Here is a 20,308-nt window from a genome sequence, read left to right on the forward strand (position 1 = left end):
AAAGAAAAGAAAAGAAAAGAAAAGAAAAGAAAAGAAAAGAAAAGAAAGAAAGAAAATTGCCAACCCACAAGCACGCCATCTGCAGTAAGACTGCCCAAGCATATACTTCCCCAGCACTACCATGCTCACTCAAGTCCAAGACAGGGCATGCTTTTCTTTCACAACAGAAGCCAAGCACTCAGAATAGTCCAAGATCAGACTTAGCTAGAGAAACAGGATTTGGGGTCAGAGGAAAGACCACATCTAGTTTTAAATGGCTTGGAATAGGCTCCTTAAACCCAGGACAGGAGGCTAGTTCAGTGGAGATATGCTAATAATAGAAGAACAACAACAGCCAGCACTTGAGAGAAGAGTCTAAAACACTGGCCATACACACCTCAAAGACATGCCCAGGGTTCTCTGGCCAAAGAGGCAAGCACAAGCCTGGAAAAAAATCCAGTCTGAGGAACACAGCCCGTAAGCACACTGTCAACTTTCCCCAGTGAAAGGTTACTTCTTGTTTTCTTTTAAAATGTCAAAGCTAAAGAGATTAGATGGCACACCATAACCTGACCACAGTAGAACATAAGGGCGAGAACTCCAGACTCCAGCCACTCCTGAACTGTAACCCCAGCTCCACTACAGACAACCTTGGGGAAATTAGGTACGAAGGAAAGAGATGAATGGGCGGGCACTTGGCCCTGGAAGAACAGCTGCTATCTTTAAACAAAATGTGGCTGAGGGCCCCGAGGCTCAGCAGGCACAGCAGTTCACCTGCTAGGGGTTAGCCTAGCTTCTACAAGAAGGCTCCTGCAGCTCTCAGGAAGCCAGTCTCCTTAAGTGCAGCAGAAGCAAAGTGATTAAAAGCAAAAAGGGGGGAGGGAAATAATCCCCCCTCCCAGAAACTGAAAGAGCTGGTCAGCCAGTGCAGCAAAGAGAAAAAATAGAAACAGGAGGGAGTGAATGGAAAGGCAGAATTCAGAAATAGACTGAGCCACAGAAAACTATGATCATGCAAGTAAGGTTCATTTAACTCAAGAGTTGTACTGACTGATAACCTATTTTTCTTACAAGTTAGAACCACAGGGTACCACACCAGAAGAAAAACATAGGCAAATTTAAGTTTGTATGGAAACAAAATTATGTAAGGTTGAAAAAAGTTTTTAAAGTTACAGACAACTCAGTTCTTTCTCAAGGATCTGGGCCTCCCTTCAGCAGGTGTTGACACATTTTAATTTTCGTGGTTCACACTGCCCTGATGTTCACCCTGAGTCCAGCATCCATGTGCCCCTCAAGGATATCACACACCATCTCTGTGTTCCATCCTGTGGGAAAACTTAACCAATTGTTCTGTTAAGAAACAAGAATCACAAAAAAGATACAAGTATTTGCAAATACACACAAATTTGGAAGTTGTACTCTTTTTAATTAAAGAAAGACTACAATATGTTTCTTTCTTATCATATAGTTAAGAGCTAATCTTTGAAAGGCAAAGGTTACTATATATCAAAACACCATCAGCCTCTGACAGATCAAACTGGCACAAGGCATTGGTCAGAAGAGGAAATCTTTACAGGCGCAGCTGAAATTCTGGCTTTGCCACTTACCAGCTGAGATGACCTCAAGAGAGGTGCTTACCCTTTCTGAGCCTGAACTTCCTGGCTCCCTAGCAAGTGAACCATAAAAATACTATACTACAGGCTGGTCTGAAGACAAAAGAAAGGAGGAGATGTGGTGAAGCCAGGTGTGGTGAAGATGGACACCTGACCTCACAGGTCCTCTATAGACACATTTCCTTGTTTTCTAGCCACATCTGGCCAAAGTGCCTGTAAGGAGATGCAATTCAACTGTTAACAATAGATTCTGTTCCTAGAGTGCACAGCAGTCAGTGCCTGGGCAAAAACATAAGGTGCCTAGTGCTGTCTGAGGTGAGAAACCACCTCATTCAGACAGTGGCATCACATTCATAAATTAATTCCAAGGACCCTCCTCCAAACCTAGTCAAGAACTGGGGGAAAAACTAGGGCTGTGAGCCCAGAGCCACGGTGTTCCCTGGGCCTCTTCCAGGTAAGGCCAGATGAACTCTGAGGCCTCTGGTAATTCATTAAGCCTCAGAAACAGAGTGTCAATCTTTGAGGAAATAAGCCTAAAAGGGAAAGAATGCTCTGGCTTGCAATGTGCTTGTACTGGCTAGTCTATGTCAACCTGACATACAAACTAGAGCTATCTAAAAGGAGAGACTCTTAATTAAGAAAAACGCCTTAATAAGATCTAGCTGTAAGGCATTTTCTTACAGTGATTGACAGGGGAGGGTCCAGCTCATGATGGGCGGTTTAATCCCAGTGCTGGTGGTCCTGGGTTCCATAAGAAAACAAGCCAGGGGAGCAGGCCAGAAACAAAATCCCTTCATGGTCTCTGCATCAGCTCCTGCCTATAGGTTCTTGCCTGTTTGAGTTCTTGTCCTGACTTTTTAACAGCAATATGGAAGTGTAAGCCAAATAAACCCTTTCCTCTTCAACTTGTTTTTTTGGTCTCGGTGTTTTGTCTCAGCAATAGTAATCCTAACAAAGCAATACTCTAGGACCAACTTCTGCAAAGGGCTAAGGCCACCTGGTCCTTGAGCCCTTCCACATGGTGCTACCAATGCCATAAAACCAGAGGCCACACTCCCGGCCTTCTGCCTTCTGCCAGTGCCCCAACAAGAAGGAGGTTGCACAAACAAGGCACATGCTTTTGAGACAAGGCTGTAGGGTGAACTTTGGAAGCTGGCCTAAAGTAGGTGGCCTGCCTCCAAGTCACATGCTTTCTATGCACAGACTGAGCCCAAATTCCCCAACTAAGCAGGCACAAAGGCCCTCCCATCATCTCTGCCTTCCCTACCTTGCAACATGCAACTTAACTGGGGCCACTGTAGGGAGCAAGGAGCTCCTGCCCAGCAAGGTCATCAGGGGCTTTGGGCTCCAGCAATTTCTGGCACAGGGAGCTCCCACCTGCCACCTCCTTCCTCTACACAGTGGCCCCCTTCCCAGCCCCTTCATGAAGCTCTAAAGCTCTTTCTATGTTCTTCTGCCACACCCCACCTAAAATGATGGGATTTTACAACTGTTCTCCTGCCTCTTGCCATCAGATCCCAAACTTCATGAGCAGTTCTACTCATTTCTGCATTTCAGCATCTGGCCAAATGCCTACCATGGATTAAGGATTTTTAAAAGTGCGTGCTGATTTAATTACTAACAGCCAAGTCCTCAAGTGGGCAGGTTTCCCAGACAGTCCCATCCATGCATTCAACTGAAATCTGAGTTATATTCTGAGAACAAGGGCAGCACTAACAGAAGCATGCAAGTAGGACAATCCCACTGAGTCCTGGTAACACCAAGGTGCACATACCAAAGACCAACAGCTGGGCAACCCACTCAGTACAGGTATGTGCAGACCCGACAAAGAGAACCACCATCCACAATGACAGTCAGGAAAGGGAAACAAATATTCCTCCCTCTACACTCATTTTCTTACATCTACATGAGCAACATCAGAGCATCACACTCTGCCTGCAGCAGGCACTCTAACCTGGGCAGACTCAGGCACTAGCTGAGTCCACTTAGGAAGGAAAGAGCATACTGCCATGGGAGGCACAAAACGCAGGGTAAATGGTGATGAGTCATCATTTTCCGGACTAGAGAAAAACACACAAGATATGAAGCAGGCATAAGAGGAAGGCTGTTTTTAACCCTCATAGCAAGACCACATGAGTTTCATGTGCTCTGCAGGAAGCAAAGAGGAAACTGCCTGAGAGTCTAGAATAGCCCCAAATGTCACCCCATAGGACAGTTCTTTGTGTAAGACAAGTGACAAAGAGACCCAGGCTCTACCAGTGATATGGACAGGGCTATCTGAGTCTAGACACAACCACTTGGTTTCCTCCTCCCCAAAATTCAAGACCTAGAACATGGCCAGAATCTTCACAAAAGAAACTACTTTTGAAACTCAGACCAAATGATTAGTTTTGTCCTTAGAAAGGGAAATCCCATCCCTAGTGGCTGCAGAAGAACAAAAAGCCCCTACCACCATTCCTGGGGACTGCCTGTCTTTCCCCTCACACACACACATACACACACACAAAAATGGGCCCAACCAGCCCTTGCTGACCCGGCTCCTATCTGGACGTTCCTGAGGAAAGAGGATTCCTGGTACCACTGGCAAAGAAACACTATTGTTCTATCTGACCATCAAAGGGCAGGACAAAAGAGGACCCCAAGAGGCTTTCTCAAGAATGAGAACCAATTATACTTACTCCAAGGACAAAGCACCATAGCTAATTTCTATTCAGCCATGCCTGAGGGCACATGTACCAAAATCAGTATGAGGAGAGCAGGATCACACCTGAAGCACCTTCCACCTGTGTAGCACCATAAAACTACCATGCAATGCAGACCAGGCTCTGTTCTAAGCTGAACAGACCCTACAAGCCTTCTGTAGCCAACATTCCCGAGAAAGCCGGTGGTGGGGGAGGGCCACAGCAAGGGTTCTGATGAGGCCTTTCTCTTCTTCCCAGAAGCAGTGGATCCACCAGGCTGCATGTCAGCCCAGAACACAGGGTGTTGAAGACAAACTTTAGCTCAGAAAAGGATAGGAATGAGGTCTAACCCCAAGGAGACCCACGGATACAATATGCTTGTGTGAATTCCCTTGTATTGCAAAGCACGACACAGGAACTAACCAGGAAAAGAGTCTCTCTTTACGTCCTGACTGGCAGAAAGGACAAAAGGACCAGAAAAGTCCTAGGTCTCAGGTGCCAGCATTACCAGTTTACAGGTGCAGCCACCTACCAGGAACACCGAGCTGCCAGGTGTTCAATCTTCACACCCATCTACTTAGAGGAGCGCTAGCAAACCTCAGCTCAAAACTAAGAGCCAGGGCTAAGAAAGCAGCCATGCTGGGCTAACCTGGATCTGACTCAAGAGGGGGAGCACCCCCTCCCCTTTGTACTGCCAATGTGCAGAAGGGAAGTTGGTTATAAAAGTCATTTTGTTGTTGTTATTGTTTGTTTGTTTAACTAAGCTTTTAGGGGGCAGTCCTAAAACAATTTTCTAAACTCACATATTCCTCTAGAGAGTAAACAGCAACTTATCTGAAGTTCCCACATTCTGGGGAAACCATTTCATCCGTGCATATTCCAGCACACCTGGCTTCAAAGCTTGTGGCATTAAACTGTTGAGGGTCTCAAAGGCTCCCTTTTCAAAACTCTAAAGAACAATCACTTAACTTACACCACCCATAGGTGCTATGATTAAAAGGCCCAAATGAGGGCTGGAGAGATGGCTCAGAGGTTAAGAGCACTGACTGTTCTACTTAAATGGTCCCGAGTTTAATTCCCAGCAACCACATGGTAGCTCACAACCGTCTATAATGAGATATGGTTCCCTCTTCTGACCTCCTGGCTCACATGCAGGGAGAATACTGTATAAATGATAAATAAATACATCTTTTACAATAAAAGGTCCAAATGACACTTTAAATCAATGAGGAGTTCCTTCTCCTCAACTCCAAATGTTTCAGCTACATTTAAAGACTAAACAGAACTTGTGAAGTGATGATGAATAAGGAAGATATGAAGACCACTTCACAAAGACAACATAATTTAAATTCTTTAATTCTTTGTTTATTTTGGAGAAAGGGTCTTTTTCACTATGTAGCCCTGGCTGTCCTAGAACTCACTCTGTAAACCAGGCTGGCCTCAAACTCAGAGATCTGCCTGCCTCTGCCTCCCGAGTGCTGGGATTAAAGGCTTGAGCCACCACTGCCCAACACATGTTTAATTCTTAACAAAAGAGACCACTCTGAGAACTCACCATGTGCTGTACATGAGAGGGGACATATGACCTAGACACAAGTATGCTAAGTATATTGTAGACACTGAAATGTAGAGAAGCAAAGCAATTTGCTCAAAGCTGCACAAAGGAAGGTATGACATCAGAACCCCCCACATAGCCTGTTAGAATACTTAAAAATGCAAGCCCTAAACTTTGTGATAACTAGTAAACTGAACACTTAACAATATTTACCGTTTTATTTATTAGAGTTTAATAGAGATGGATTTTTAAAATTACTTTATCTGTATGAGTATTTTTGACTCCATGTATGTCTGTAACTGGTGCCTGCTGAGGTCAGAAGAGGGCACCAGGTCCCCTAGAACTGGGGTTACACAGGTGAACTGCCATGTAGATGTTGGGAATTGATCCTAGGCTCTCTGGAGGAACAGCAAGTGCTCATAAATGCTGAGCCATAGCTTTAGCCCTCAAAACTTCTTTAAAATAAGGCCAACAAGATGGTTCAACGGGTAAAGGCATTTGCTGTACATGCCTGGCAACCTAAATTCCATCCCTAGAACCCTCATAAAGGTAAATAGAGAGAACTGACTCCAAAAGTTGTCCTCCACCCTCTACACGTGCAGCATGGATATGCTCAAACACATGCATCACATAAGCACAGCAATAATAAAAATGTGTAAAAGGTTTTAGGGCTAAAACGATGATCACTTGGTAAAAGTGCTTGATGCCAAGCCTAATGACCTGAGTTCAATCCACAGGACCAACAAGTAAAAGGAGAAAAGTGACTGAAAGTTAGCCTCTCTCTCTCTCTCTCTCTCTCTCTCTCTCTTTCACACACACACACACACACACACACACACCATAAATAAATAAATAAATGTGATTTTGCAAGATGGTTTTAAAAGTAAGTAGGGTGAGAGGAGCTACAGACAACAGAATAGCCTACCTGGATTCAAATCCAACGCCTCCACTTGCCAATTGTGTAACCTTGGATTAGTTTACCTTCTTGTGCCTCTGTTTCACTGCAAAATGCAGTCAACAGTAGACTCTACCTTATCAGGCAATTAACAAGATTAGGGGAAGAAAGTCATATGATGCCTTTAGAACTATGCCTGGCCTGAGCTAAGCCTTAGAAGATCTCGGCTAGTGTTATCATTCTTGGCACAAGATGAACAGCCAATTCAGGTCCACAATTTTAACAACACCTTTGCATTACAAAGCCCAGACACAGCCACTCTGTGTACACAGGTCTTGCTGATAGCATCTCTCCGCACACATGCTATGCAGCACTGACTGAACTCTGGGCCTTAATTTTCCCAAGGAAAAAAATGAAATTACCCAAACTGACCTAGTCCTGCGAGCTTTCCAACTCAACAGTCAAAAAGTTTCAATACTCCTGGCCAAAGACACTTTATATCTAGTCGTAAAGCAAATATCAGAAGACAATACATACACAATTTCTCAAACTCATATATATACATATACACACATATATATGTGTGTATGTGTATATATCCACACACAAATCTTCTCCAAGGTCTCAAGATCCCACATCATGTGGCAGATGCTCAGCATTGAGGCTGGGAACAAGAAGTTAAGGATCATTGAGCCATGGGGAGTCAGACTCTTAAGACAAGGCTCCCTGAAGCCATGTCCTCACTGTTAGAGAGGTTAGGAGGGAACTAGTCCTAGTAGAGGGGAAGGAGACACTGGAGATAAGGAACTCACTCTCTTGCATTAACAATCAAGGCTAGCTGAAGATACTATAGAGTCACAGATCCCTAGGAGCCAAGTGAGATTTGGAATGTGAGGAGATGGGCTGAAGGCAGAGTACAAAAACTCTGCTGCTCAGAAAGAAAGCAAGCTCAACTCATGCACGTAAGGTGCTAAACAAACACGCACTAGGGTCTGCTGGGACCACAGAGGACAACAGAGTGAGCAGAGCCTTGTCTTGTGAGACACCAGCCTCAATCTGCATCCCACCTCTCTCTCTCTCTCTTTCTCTCTCTCTCAACTCATCTCCCATAGTCACACCTCCTTCTCTTAATGTTCCGGAAGAGTGCACACAATAACCCTAAGCAGCAGGTACATGCCAGGTTCTCATTACAGCTGGGTCTCATGAGGATCATGGAGCTCAGATCTCAATAGGTCAAACCCATACAACAAAGCAAGCAGTGAAAGAGCTGGAAGAGGGTACCAAATTTGAGATTTAGTTTGGCACTGATACAGAAGGGTGCCAGACTGATACAAAGGCTGGCCCAGTCCCTTTAGCAGAGCTGCCAGCAGCACAGGCAACCCATCCTCAAAAAAGCTGCCAAGGTGATAACCTCTTGTAGTGTGAGGGTGCTGGTGAGAGGGAGACTGCTGTCCCCAAACACCAGGACTCCTTCCTTAGCCAGCAGACATGAAATACTCATAGCCTCCAGAAGTGACAACGTGCAACAGTGCACACAGAATCTTCCAGTGCCACCTGGGAGATAAAGTTCCACCTATACCACTTTAAGGCCGAGGCAGTTTCAGGTTTCACTAAGCCTGATCAGGAGCTATCTCTGACATCCCCAGCCTCACTAAGGGCTCCATCACCCACTACAGAAAGCTAGTCACGCCCTGCATGGCTGACAAAATCCTGAGTAGGGGTTAAGGGGAAGAGTTCAGGTTGTTCCTCTAGCCTAGCAGATGCCCAATACTGAGGGTCTCTAGAAATTAAATGGGTTCTACAGCCAAAGAGGTGAAGATCTGAGGAGGACATGGCCCAGGGATAGGAATCTGAAGAACAGTATGGTCTAGGGTCCCTAATTTGGGAGACCTTCTGCAGCCCAGAAACCAGAGTAAGGAACCCAAGACAGGAGGAGACCCAGTGGGCCGGGAGATTTAAGGAAGAGGTTTGGCAGTCTGAGAAGAACTGGTCATGAGGAGGAAGATATGAACACAACACAATGGGCTAAGAAGGAAGGACTGAGGAGGACAGAGTTTGAACAGGTCAGGGATCTGACGAGGATTCAGGCTCTTGCCGCTCTGAGCAGACTCGGTTTGCAGCCCACACTCCCGCGCAAGTCAGCCAAACCAGTCGCAGCCTCAGATCTGAGAAAACTTTACTAAGTTCTGGAAATGGGGGTCTTAGGAGGATGGAGATCCGAGCACACCAGGGGTGTGAGAATGGAACAGGCCAGGAGTCTGAGGAGACCTGAGGAGCATTAGGATCTGAACAGGAGAGGGGATTGGAGAGGACAGAGATCTGAACAGGGCAGAGATCTGAACAGGACAGGGGTCTGAGGAGGACGCTGGCTTGGGACGAGCAGGGCCGACTACTCCACTACGGCTCACAGCACCGCATCTGAGGAGAAAACTTTTCACCAAGTTCAAGTCACGACAAGCTCTGACCCAGGGCAGTCGCTGTCAGCCTCGGAACACTAGCCCTCCCACCCGCCCTTCAGGAGCCTGGCCGCTCCAGGCCGCCCCGCTTGGCCAACGCAGCAGCAGGTTACAGGGGCTAGCGCCAGCCCTCCTCAACCTCTCAGCCTGACCCCGCAGAGCCCTTCAGTACCCGAACTACCGTAGCTCCAACGCCATCTCTGGGCCCGTCCGTGGCCCGCAGCCCAGGCCCCGTGGGGCCCGCAACTTGCTGGATGAGGAAGCTTGACACCACGGACGCCCGGTCGCAGCAGGTGCTTGCTAGCCGCTGAGGGATAAAAGCAGCCAGCGCCAGGACCCACCCTCACCACGCCCCGCACTCCACGGCCACGCCCCCAAAAGTCCGCCGCTCTTCCGCCCAGCACCCAACTCCAGACACCGCTCTCCGGGCCTCAGGCGTTTCTCCACGCCCAGCGCTCCACAGACACGCCCCCCGCCCCCGAGAACTCCTTAGCCACGCCCCCCGCTCTTCCGCACCCGCTGTCTACCGGACTAGCCACACACCCTGGGACCGGCGCACGGCCACGCCCCGCTCCCTAGCCACGCCCCCGCCCGTCCTCCACCGCTCTTCCGTCCGGGCTCCCGCCCCCGGCGCGCCTCCGTTAAGCTCGGAGCCCGCACCTCACCGGCGCCGCTCCTCTGGCCTGCCTAAGCGTCCGCCCTGGGTCTCGGGAATTATGCCCTGGGCCTTTTTCTGTTCCTAGTCCTAAGCGGAGCTGCGAGAAAAGCCCTGAGAGAGTCACAGGGTCCACACCGGCACCGCAGACGCCCGGCAGGGGCCCCTTACCTGGTCGGCTCCGCCCGCGGCCATCTTGGAAGTGGGAAGTGGAGGGAGGGGAAAGAAGCGCACAGGGCTGGGCCAGGCGTGAGGAGCCGAGCGGCGGAGCGCATCGATGGGGCTCTCTTGTCCAGCAGCTGGGGGATCCTTGACAGGCCCACAGAGTGTGTACAGGGACACCTGAGTGCTGAGTACGGATCTTTGACCTCGGAACACCCTCCCGGCATAGCCTCAGCCTCTTCATCTGTGAAACGGGCTTTTCTGATTACTGACTCATTAGCTTAGTGCCTACCACTAAACTTTTGTCTTCACTTTAATATTTTAGCACCCAAAGCCCAGCAGGCCGAGCATCGGGCAGTGATGTACAAGGTCCATCGGTGTTTTTTGAAAGTTGTATGCTGAAACCAAAAAAGAAAAAAAAAAAAAAAAAGGTAGATCTCGAGATCAGGGTCAGCCTTGTCTACAAAGTTCTAGGAGAGCCAAGGCTACACAGGGAAACCCTGTCTCAAAACCCAAGAGAGAGTAGAGAGAGAAGCTGTGTGATGGACTCGCTTAGGAATTAGACGGGCTGCACTAGACTGTGTCCCACTGTGGCCTGGGATGGAGAGATCCACCTGATTCTGCCTCTGGAATGCTAGGATTAAACCACACCTGTGTTTATGGATATTTTTTTAAGTAGCAAAAACTACAGAGATTGGGCTCATACCAAGGGTATTCTGAATGATTTGTTATTCTGGGAGTTGCCAGACCCTGAGAAGTTAGAGGGGGAAAAAAGTCTTTTAAAGCCTGACTGCATCTCAAGTCTTTGGGAAGGCTGGAACCATCACAGTCCTACAGGAAGAGGGATCTCCCTGGGTAGACATCTTGGGCATGCAGAAGAAAATTCAGTTGTCTTAGTTACAGTTCTCAGTTCATGCTCGCCTCAAAGTTGCAACCTTTAGATGATCTCCTGGTCCTCCTGCCTCTACCTCCCCAGTGCTGGGATTACAAAAATGTACCACCACTCCTGCCTTAATTACACACTCATTTCTAAACAGTAGGTGATGGTTCAGCCTCTGTACAGTTCTCTCAAATGTTTTTAAGTGTTTTCACAAGCCTGACTACAGTGTGGAAGAAGGGCTTACAACACCAAGGCTGACTATGCTCAACGGCTATGAAATGCTCACCATCCCTACCAGAACACAGAGAGAAGTAGGAGCTAGCTCAGTGGCCTGAGTTCAGCATGAGCAGGGAGGAAAATGAGTGCCTGGTCATATCTGAGTATCTTGGGTCTCTTACATGTGTTGTAACTTTTAAACTTCCCTGTGACATATGCTGTTTCACAAGGAAGCAATGTTTGTGTCTCACACAGCCACCTGAGGCCATGAGATTGATGCTCTCAGCCATCCCACCAGAGCCTTGAGCTAGCTAAGTCCAGCCCTGTGGCCATTAGATGAGCAGGAAAGCACCTACCCAAAAAGTTTTCAGCCCCACAAGCCTAACAGCACTGGCCTCCACTGAGAGTGAGGACCATCCAAACAGGGTAACTGTGGCACTCCAGATTGTAGCCATTCTAGGAGCTCAACAGTGCCCACAGGCTACTTGATAAGCCCTAGCTTCAGTCTCCTCCCTGGGTCATGACTCTAATTACTCTTAGCTCCCACTTACGATGGCAGGAGGGTGGAAGCTTAAATAGGCAATCTTTTAGTGCCATGCAGAGTGCTGAGAGACTTTCAGGGCATTTGCTGCATAATAGAAATTTAAAGGTGCTTAAGTTGCTGGCAGTTTTGAATGAAAACAATGCCAGGTTTCCATCACACCTGTTGTACCCTCACAGCTGGATTTAAACACTTACTGGAAAGCAGAGACTTGCCTCACTCCCATCTCACACCTTAACACACTGGATCAGAATGTCTATTTGCACAGGAGTCCTCATGACTCCTCACCTTCCAGCCCTAATGCTGAGTGTTGGAGTTTTAAAACCTTGCAATGACAAGGAACCATTGTACTGTTTCCAGAATCAAAAACTCTTTGTGGTACACAGGTTTGCAGTTTACACCCTCTGTCTGACTTTGCCTCACACTCACCAGCCTGGTACCAGAACCAGTGTCTCCTTCTTACACATCATCACTCTCCATCCCTTGGATTTGACCTATGTCTTACCTTTTGTCATCAGTGCCCAGAAGTGGTCTAGATAAAGCCTCATTGTAACTCGAGTCTGAAACAAAACACAGAGTGAATAGCATTACAGTGTGTGGTAACTTTCAGCCCCTACCCCGCTGAGAACTTGACATGTCTAGCTCCCAGATACAGAGAAGAAAACCCTGTCAAGCTGACAGCCCTTCATGCAACTGCAAAAGAACTACCCTGGAGAAGCCATCCCACCTCTCCTCCTTCAGGCTCTGCTGAAGGTTTCCAGAAGCACTGCACCTGAGCAAGTTTTCTCTGACAGCTGTAAACCTCTCACTTATGGTCAGGCCAGCTCCTCAGAGACTCTGGCTGGCCAACTCCACAGATTCTGTTCCCATCCCCTCCCCCACCTGCATCTCTGAAACACACAGCCCCTTCCCTTTCCCACACTGTTTCGAGGATTGAACAGGTCAGAATAGATAATGCGATGGTCCTAGACGAAGCTAAGCTGTCCCACTTTGCCAGTTTCCAGCATTCTTGGAGGTCTCTTAGAACCATCCTGACACACCCCAACAATATAATATAGACAAAGAATGCTAGCCAACAAGCCTTGGGGGAGGGAGAGACCTTGCCAGGGATGACCCACATGTGCCCTATTGGGTATCTGATTAGAGGAGCAGGAATGCCTCAGGATGAACTAGTAGCCATAGAAACCATCTCTGTGCATCTGCTATACACTCAAGACACAAGCCCACAACTCCTGCTTTCATGGGGGCTCCTAGGACAGATAGATGTAGTTTGCGCTGCAATTTATGGCCATGCCTCTTATAAGGAAAAAGGTTATCTAACCAGATGAAGCTCCAGGAGGGTCCTCATCAGGACGTCAGGCCAACCCTCTGACTTACCGGGGAGAAAACAGATGGAGAGAGAAGGGTGAAGAATCCTCAGGCAGTTGATGGGTGGTAGGCACAAAATAGCTGTTCCATTAGGACCCTCTAACTTTCCTTCCAGAGATACATGGATCTCATTTCCTGAACACACAGATCCCAACCTCCACGAATGCCACCAACACATGAACTGCACACCTACACCTATCTTTACCTGGAGTCATTCCTGGCATTGGCTAGCACCTCACCTCTGTGACAGAGGTTGATCTCCACAACCTTCCAAGCTCACTCACTGCCTTACATCTTATAGAGAAGGATAGGGCTGGGAGGTGAAGCCACTCAGCCTAGGTGTCACAGTTCTATTCCATTGCCCCCAGGTCAAGTTCTGCTCAACTCCACCCTGCCTCCCATGCCACTGGCTCCTGGCATGGCATGGTTACAGTAATAACAGGTTCACATGCCACCCTGGGACTTTGCTGGCTCTGTCCAGAGGTCTTCAGCCAGAGGTATCTCGGAGTCCTTCCAAGACCCAATCCTTTCCCTCTCCATTCTGTTCGAGTGTTACCTTCTTCACCATGGAGACCACAGTTCCCATTTTTAGGACACAATGCTTGGAATTTGGATTTCTCTGGTTGGTTCTTAAAACTGTACAAGAAAAAAAAAAAAGAGGCAAGAACTGCTAGCAGGCTGGTGGCCAGAAACCTGAGGTAGGCAGAGGGTGCCAACAAAACAGCGTTAGGCAGCCAGAGGGGCCACTGCAACCCACCATACCTCACTGCACTTGGACTTGGACTTGGACTTGGACTTGGACTTGGACTTGGACTCTTACCAAAAAGCCTATCAACTAGAATTTCCCCTTTTTTTCTTTCTTTTTTTTTTTTTGGGGGGGGGGGGCTGTGTAGTCCTGGCCGTCCTAGAACTCTCCCCGTAGACCAGGCTAGCCTTGAACTCTGGGATCTGTCTGCCTCCCAAGTCTTAGGATTAAAGGTATGTACCACCATGCCCAGTGTTTTCCTCATTTGTTTGTTTGTTTTTGTTTGAGACAGGGCTTCTCTGTATAACAGAGCCCTGGCTGTCATGGCCTCACTTTGAAGACCAGGCTGTCCTTGAACTCATAGAGAGCCACGTGCCTTTGCCTCTAGAGTGCAGGGATTAAAAGTGTGTGCCACCAAGCCTAGCACCTCTTTTTGTTTGTTTGTTTGTTGTTGTTTGAGACAGGGTTTCTCTGGGTAGACTTGGCTGTCCAGGAGTCTCTTCATAGACCAGGCTGACCCCGAGGTCACAGAGATCGGCCTGCCTCTGCCTTTGAATGCTGGGATTAAAGGCATGTGCCACCACGCCTGGCCTCCTTTTTTTTTTTTTTTTTTTTTTTTTTTTAACCAGTGTGGTTACCAGTTTCCCGGCCTGCAAAAAATTTGAAGCATCAAGATTCAGAGGCAGAACTCCAACTCCAGCACAGCCCCCATCAAAGAACACAAACAGGGACTTATTTATATCTTGGAGTCCCTTCATTCTGATGACATGTTTAAAGGAGGAATATTAACAATATCCAATATCACCTGCAAACTTGGGCTCTTTTGTTACAAGATGTCACCATAGTGTCATTTACAGCAAAGACGGACAGTGTAGATGCCCCACAATACAGGGTGATCTACTAAAAGAAATGACATACACAGCCATCAAGCAAAATATTAGGGGCACCGCTGATGAGGAGGCATAGTCGCTAATAGTCTATGACACTGCAGTAGGGTCAACCATGGCTAATAACAGTTGTTTGCTTTTTAATTTTTTTTTTAAATGACAGGGTCTCATGGAGCTCAGCCTGGCCTCAAAGTTGCTGCCTAGACAAAGACGACTTTTTAAGTTCTGATTGTGCTGCCTCTATCTCCTCGGTGCTGGGATTTCAGGAATGTGCCACCCCTCCTGCTTTAATTGCGGATTTCTAAAAAGTTAACTGAGAGGCCTTAGCTACCAACAGAGGAATGAGAAGTGTGAGGTGATGGGTCAATCCCTGGACAACTCTGTCAGATGGTTGTCAATATGCTTTGACAGTGCCCATATCTATCAATATAACAAGGACAATGAGTGCTGGCCAGACCTTCGCACAAATTGGGATACAGTGTGGAGGAAGGGCTTACAACACTGACGCTGACTACGATCAAAGGCTACAAAATGCACACCACCTCTACCGATGAAAGAACACAGAGAGGCTGAGGATAGCTCAATGGCCCTCGTTCAGTTCCAAGCATGAAGGGGCAGGAGAGGAAGAATCAGCAGATTGATGCCTGACCACATTTGAGTGTCTTGGGTCTCTTACATATGTAAATTTTAAAAGTCCACATGGTCTGTTAGATGAACAGTAAAACACCTTACATCTTATAGAGAAGGATAGGGCTGGGAGGTGAAGCCACTCAGTGTAGGTGTCATAGTTCTATTCCATTGTCCCCAGGTTAGGTTTTCAGCACAAGCCAAGTTTTCAGCCCACAAGCCTAACAATCACTGGCTCCCATTGGGAGCAAGAACCATCCAAGCAGGGTGACTGCTGGGCTGTGGGACTCCAGATTCTATAGCCATTCTAGGAGTTTAGTGGCCAAAGGCCACCTGAGAGCCTTGATCCAGGCAGGGCTGGCTCACAACTCAAGGTCACTTTTACACTGTGCATCACAAGTAACTGACAGAAAGACTAAGTCACAACAGAAGGAATAGGTCCCCCTAACGCCTTGCCTCATGGCCTGGGGCAGGTCAGAGATGGGGAAGAGAGAGAGGGGGGTACAGATTTCCTGTGTCCAAGCTCAATGCTCAGTAGAAGTGACCAGACTGGAAGCCTGCAGGCTGCAGACTCTAGCTAAGATTGGGGGCGGGGCACGGCTGCTCTGTGTCACAGCACACCAAAGTGGAATTTTCCCAACAGCTTTGTTTTTGAAAGCATCACCCAGTTGCCTGCTGCTGCCACCATGGAGAGGAAAGCCCAATTTAGATGTGTGCAGGAAGGAGGTCTAATGTGGAGCATAATGGAGGTGAGGCGGTGGGAGGAGACAAAGGCCCAGCCCCCACACCAGCACCTGATAGTCCGCAGCCAGTTCCTCCTCCAAGGCTTTGTTCACCAGGCCAAACCACCCTACCCACCCTTCAGGCTCACAGGGATACACTGAGACGCCTCAGAATTGGCAAGAACACCCTCCTGGGCATACCGCTGCACCTGCTATGCCCTCCACCTGCTCATACCTCCCCAACCTCCCTCTTTGCCTGTGTACTCTGTCCTTTCATGATTTGTGCAGGTTCTTTCCAGGTGCTGCCACCCACAGAAAATCAGCCCTGACTCTCTCACCACCTACCTCCCCTCCAGAAGGATTCCCTTCCAAAGACCCTCTGCCAGCTCTATCTAGCACCTGATGTACAGCCTCCTTTATCCTCAGTCTCATTGAATCATAGACAGGAAACTAAGTTTCTCTGGGGCAGCTTTCCTACCCATGGATGCCTGAATACAGGGCTGTGGGATCCAGTTGAGACCTACTTTAGTTTTTAGCATAAAAACTACAGCTCCTCTGTTGATACCTGCTTTTGTTTTTAGCATAACCAAAGCCATTTTGTCTTCAGTTTCCATTTTGATCATAAGGTGAAATTGAATTCAAGTTCTCAGGCTCTTCTTGATAGAGAACAGCCTTTACTTATAGTTCAATACTTGCTGAATATTCTGCTTGAGTAAAAGATAAATTGTATGTTCTGTTGGAGTTAAACCACAATATCCTGCTATGTTTTTCACAAAAAAGGTAAGAGACTGGAAAGCCCCCATGCTTTCCCACCCTATATCCCAGGCAATCAGCTTAAAATGCTTTGTCTAGCTACCTAGGCACAATGTACCTGGAATTGAATTGATTCTTCTTGCTTGGCTAGACACAATGTTCCAAGAATGGAATTGATCTTGCTGCTTGGTTATGGTATTGTTCCACTAAAAACTCATTCTGAGAACAGCTCAGGGTCATAGTCTGAATCCAGGCTGTGTCCTTGACCAGTTAGACTTTACTAAGCATTCAATAAACTCCCATCTATCTGAGTGATATCTGAGTGATCAGTGTGCAGCTATTCCTGAACCTCAACACAGTCCATCTTCAAGAAGCTGCCACTTTAATTCCAGCTACCCCATGACCTCCAGAATATTTCCGGGGCTCCCAGCTGTGGCCTTCCCTATAACTCTAGATAACCAAGGTTCATTAGAGTCCTAAAGCAATCCACACCCCCCCACCCTCCCACCACCCATCCCCACCCCCCCCACACACACCACCCCCACCCTCACCAGCCTCAGCCACCTGTTCTGTTCCTACAGCCTGGCCTCACTAGCCCTGGCCTGTGACACTCCTGGGTTGGGAAGGGGGCTTACACCTGGAAAATTCAGTTATTCCTATGACGTTTTCAGCCCAATGCGTCCTGTGTCTGCTCCTCAACTGGCTCACTCAGAAATACCCACTAAGTGATCACATTCTCCTCCTCCTTTAAACTCCAAAACAGGGGCCAGTACTCTGGAGGCAGAGACAGGCAGATCTCTGTGAGTTCCAAGCCAGTCTGGTCTACAGAATTCCAGGACAGCTGGGGCTACACAGAGAAACCCTATCTCAAAAAACAAAACAAGCTAGGTGTGGTGGCACATACCTTTGATCCCACTGGAGAGGCAGAGGCAGGCAGGTCTCTGTGAGTTCAAGACAGTCAGGACTCTGGTACACAGAGAAACCCTGTCTCAAAAAAAAAAAAAATAAATAAAAAATAAAAAAATAAAAACAACAATAATAAAAAAAAACCCAACCCTCCAAAACAGGGAAAGATATGTGCCCCAAAGCCACACCTAGCACACCAAGGCCAGCCCTCTAGCTTTCTCCCAGGATGTCCCTTTCCTGTACTCCAGCTGCCCCAAGTCCCAAGCAGTAGCCTCTGGTATTCTGTCTTGCCTTGCCTCCATCTGTCAAAAGAGGAAAACAAAATAATGGAGGATTGCTTCCTTCAGCTATGAAATCTCACTTCCAGACACCCCAAGCCCAGCCCTCTTGAGATTCAAGCCTCACCCAATAAACAGAAGCTAACCTTACCCTAATGAGTAAGGTTACCAGAGAAGGTAGATCTGATGCCAAGCACAACCTGGCCTGGGTGCAGGAAGGTAAGAGAAAGAGCTACTCACCTGGCCTCCTCGGAGTCCCAAAAACAAGAGAAGAGGCTGCCAGCTGCCAGGAATGACACCGTCTGGAACCTCCTGGCTGGTACCTGGGTTATTGCTCAATGCCAGCCTCTGCTGCTCAGCCTGCAGATGGGCTCTGCTGTCACGCCCACCCCAGGAGGAGGTGAGGCTCCCTCCGAACACCCTCTCCCGGCCCTCAGCTTCCAGAAAGAGCTGTTGTCAGCAAGTGTGCCAACTGGATGCTACCCAGCTTCCTATGGCAGTGATTACTAAAGGGCCTGGCTCTCCTCTGCAGTGCCTGGAGACACCTGAAAGCTATCAGCTTGGCTTTTCCCCTCCCCCCCACCAGCAGCACAACTCTGTTAAACAAAAAGGCTGTTGTTACACAAAGGTGCCACCTTGTACAAGGTCATATAGGCAGAGGGACAGCTCCATGCTGAGTCCAGGTCCAACTTATGGGACCTTCAAGTTGGACCCTTCAAGATGGTTGGACCCTTCCTGTTAGGGAAGATAAGTTAGACAAGGGTCATCCCAAGGCCCAGGACCTCCTGGTCACAAGCTGGCTCTTTTCAGGGCTGATAGAAAGGGTCAGTAGGTAAAAGTGCTTGCTGCCAAGCCAGGCAATCATTCCTTTATCACCACCCCATCTTCTGATCTCACATCGGAGGTTGGAGGACTTAGCATATGAATTTGGAGGGTGAAATACAGATGGAAAAAAATATCCTTAAAAATAAGTTGCTCTGTCAGTTCTGAAGAAATCAAGTCGGGGGTAGTGAAGTAGGCGACCTTACCCACAATGTTTTGGAAGAACTATATTGCTCAGTTAGGCAGGCAAGCCTCTGTCCACAGGAAGCACAGTGCAGAGTGACTGCCAGCAACCGTGGAGGTAGGTGCATCAGATCCACAGATGCACCTGGGACAGGGCTTCCGTGGTTATGGATCCTGTGCAAAGCATTAGTTTTCCAACTGTGTGTTACTCCTCATTTCTACCTCACCAATCCCTTCCTGGCCTCAATGTCTTTGCATTCCCCCTTAGATTCCATTGTTGTGCATGGTCCCATGGCAGTGACTGGCCAGCTCAGGCACACAGTGAGATGATTCTTTGGGGAGCCTGTCTGTCTTTTACTTAAGGTGACACAGTCACAGCTACCAGGAACAGCGACGGGAGGACCTATGTGTAGAGCTGAGACAAAGGAATAAGTCAGATTTGCATAAGGTGGTCCCAGCCTCCCATGCTCATAATGGCAGGGCCCAGCTTCCACCCACCCCAGAGCTTCAATGGGTTCTCCTGGGACAGGGTGGCCTATATTAAGCACAGCACTGTTTATTGTCTGCACAGAAAGGAGGGTGCCTGCCCTGAGGAATACTCTGGCATACCATGGCAAGGAAAAGGGCTTCGAGGGAAGCCTCCTGATCTTTGGTCTCTCTGCCACTGTTCCTGCTGCAGTAGCGAGAGAGCTAGTTGGAACTCATTTCCAGTGATGCGTGTCCCCAGGGTATGCAGACAGGTGGCAGAGTTAAGCAGCAGCGGGAAGCACCCTCATGCTGTGGCCCTAAATGGGTCTCAACAGCTGGAGGCAGGGAACAAAAGGGAGCCCTGGGTTCAGTTCAGCGAGGCTCAGGCAACTTTGAGGGACATGGACACTAATTCACCTTCCCCAAAGCACAGCACCATAACTCTGGAAGTGGGTGTAGCAAATGGCCTCTGTCTTTGGGAAAGGCTGTCCTGGAGGCCTTTGTTGCAGCAGCCTGACAGCTCATGGGGTAGGGATGGGGGGATCGCTCGCTGGAAGGGGCTGCTTTTGTAGTGGCCTAGTATCTCCTCCTCTGGAGCCCAGGAGCTGGTGCTAGTCTATGAGGGAAGAGGCTGAGAGTGGGATGTGGATATAGCTCCTCCTGTTCCAGCTGGATGTTCAGAAACCTGCTCTGCTGCTGGTCCAAACCTGGAGGCTCAGTTGTAACACTTTAAAATGAGTCTTAGAACACATAACTATGGAGAACATCAAATACACGTAGAGAGCAGAAAGCTCATGCCCTTGTGCTATGGAATAGAGCTTTTGGGGTTACACAGTTTTTCTTTGCCTAAATTCTTCTAGAGCTCATCTCAAGAGTTACTAGTCCACAGGAAACACCTCCTCTGCTCCTTCCACAC

At 48.2% G+C, this 20,308-nt stretch overlaps 1 protein-coding gene across 4 annotated transcripts in view; it reads right to left on the reverse strand.

The window, feature by feature from the left end:
* Tbc1d14 (TBC1 domain family member 14) overlaps positions 1-10,041 on the reverse strand; it is a 92,721-nt gene extending 82,680 nt beyond the window's left edge. Inside the window, exon 1 of one of the 4 annotated variants that reach the window (XM_055623934.1) lies at positions 10,006-10,041. The gene's annotated coding sequence lies outside the window, so the exon portion shown is untranslated. Of the gene's footprint in view, positions 1-9,351; positions 9,477-10,005 lie in introns of those variants that run through there. The other 3 variants (XM_055623937.1, XM_055623935.1, XM_055623936.1) reach the window with 3 other exon arrangements.
* Between the last annotated feature and the right edge of the window lie 10,267 nt (positions 10,042-20,308).

Source organism: Psammomys obesus, unplaced genomic scaffold (genome assembly GCF_907164565.1).
Source record: "Psammomys obesus unplaced genomic scaffold, mPsaObe1.curated_primary_1811, whole genome shotgun sequence".
Lineage (NCBI taxonomy): Eukaryota > Metazoa > Chordata > Mammalia > Rodentia > Muridae > Psammomys > Psammomys obesus.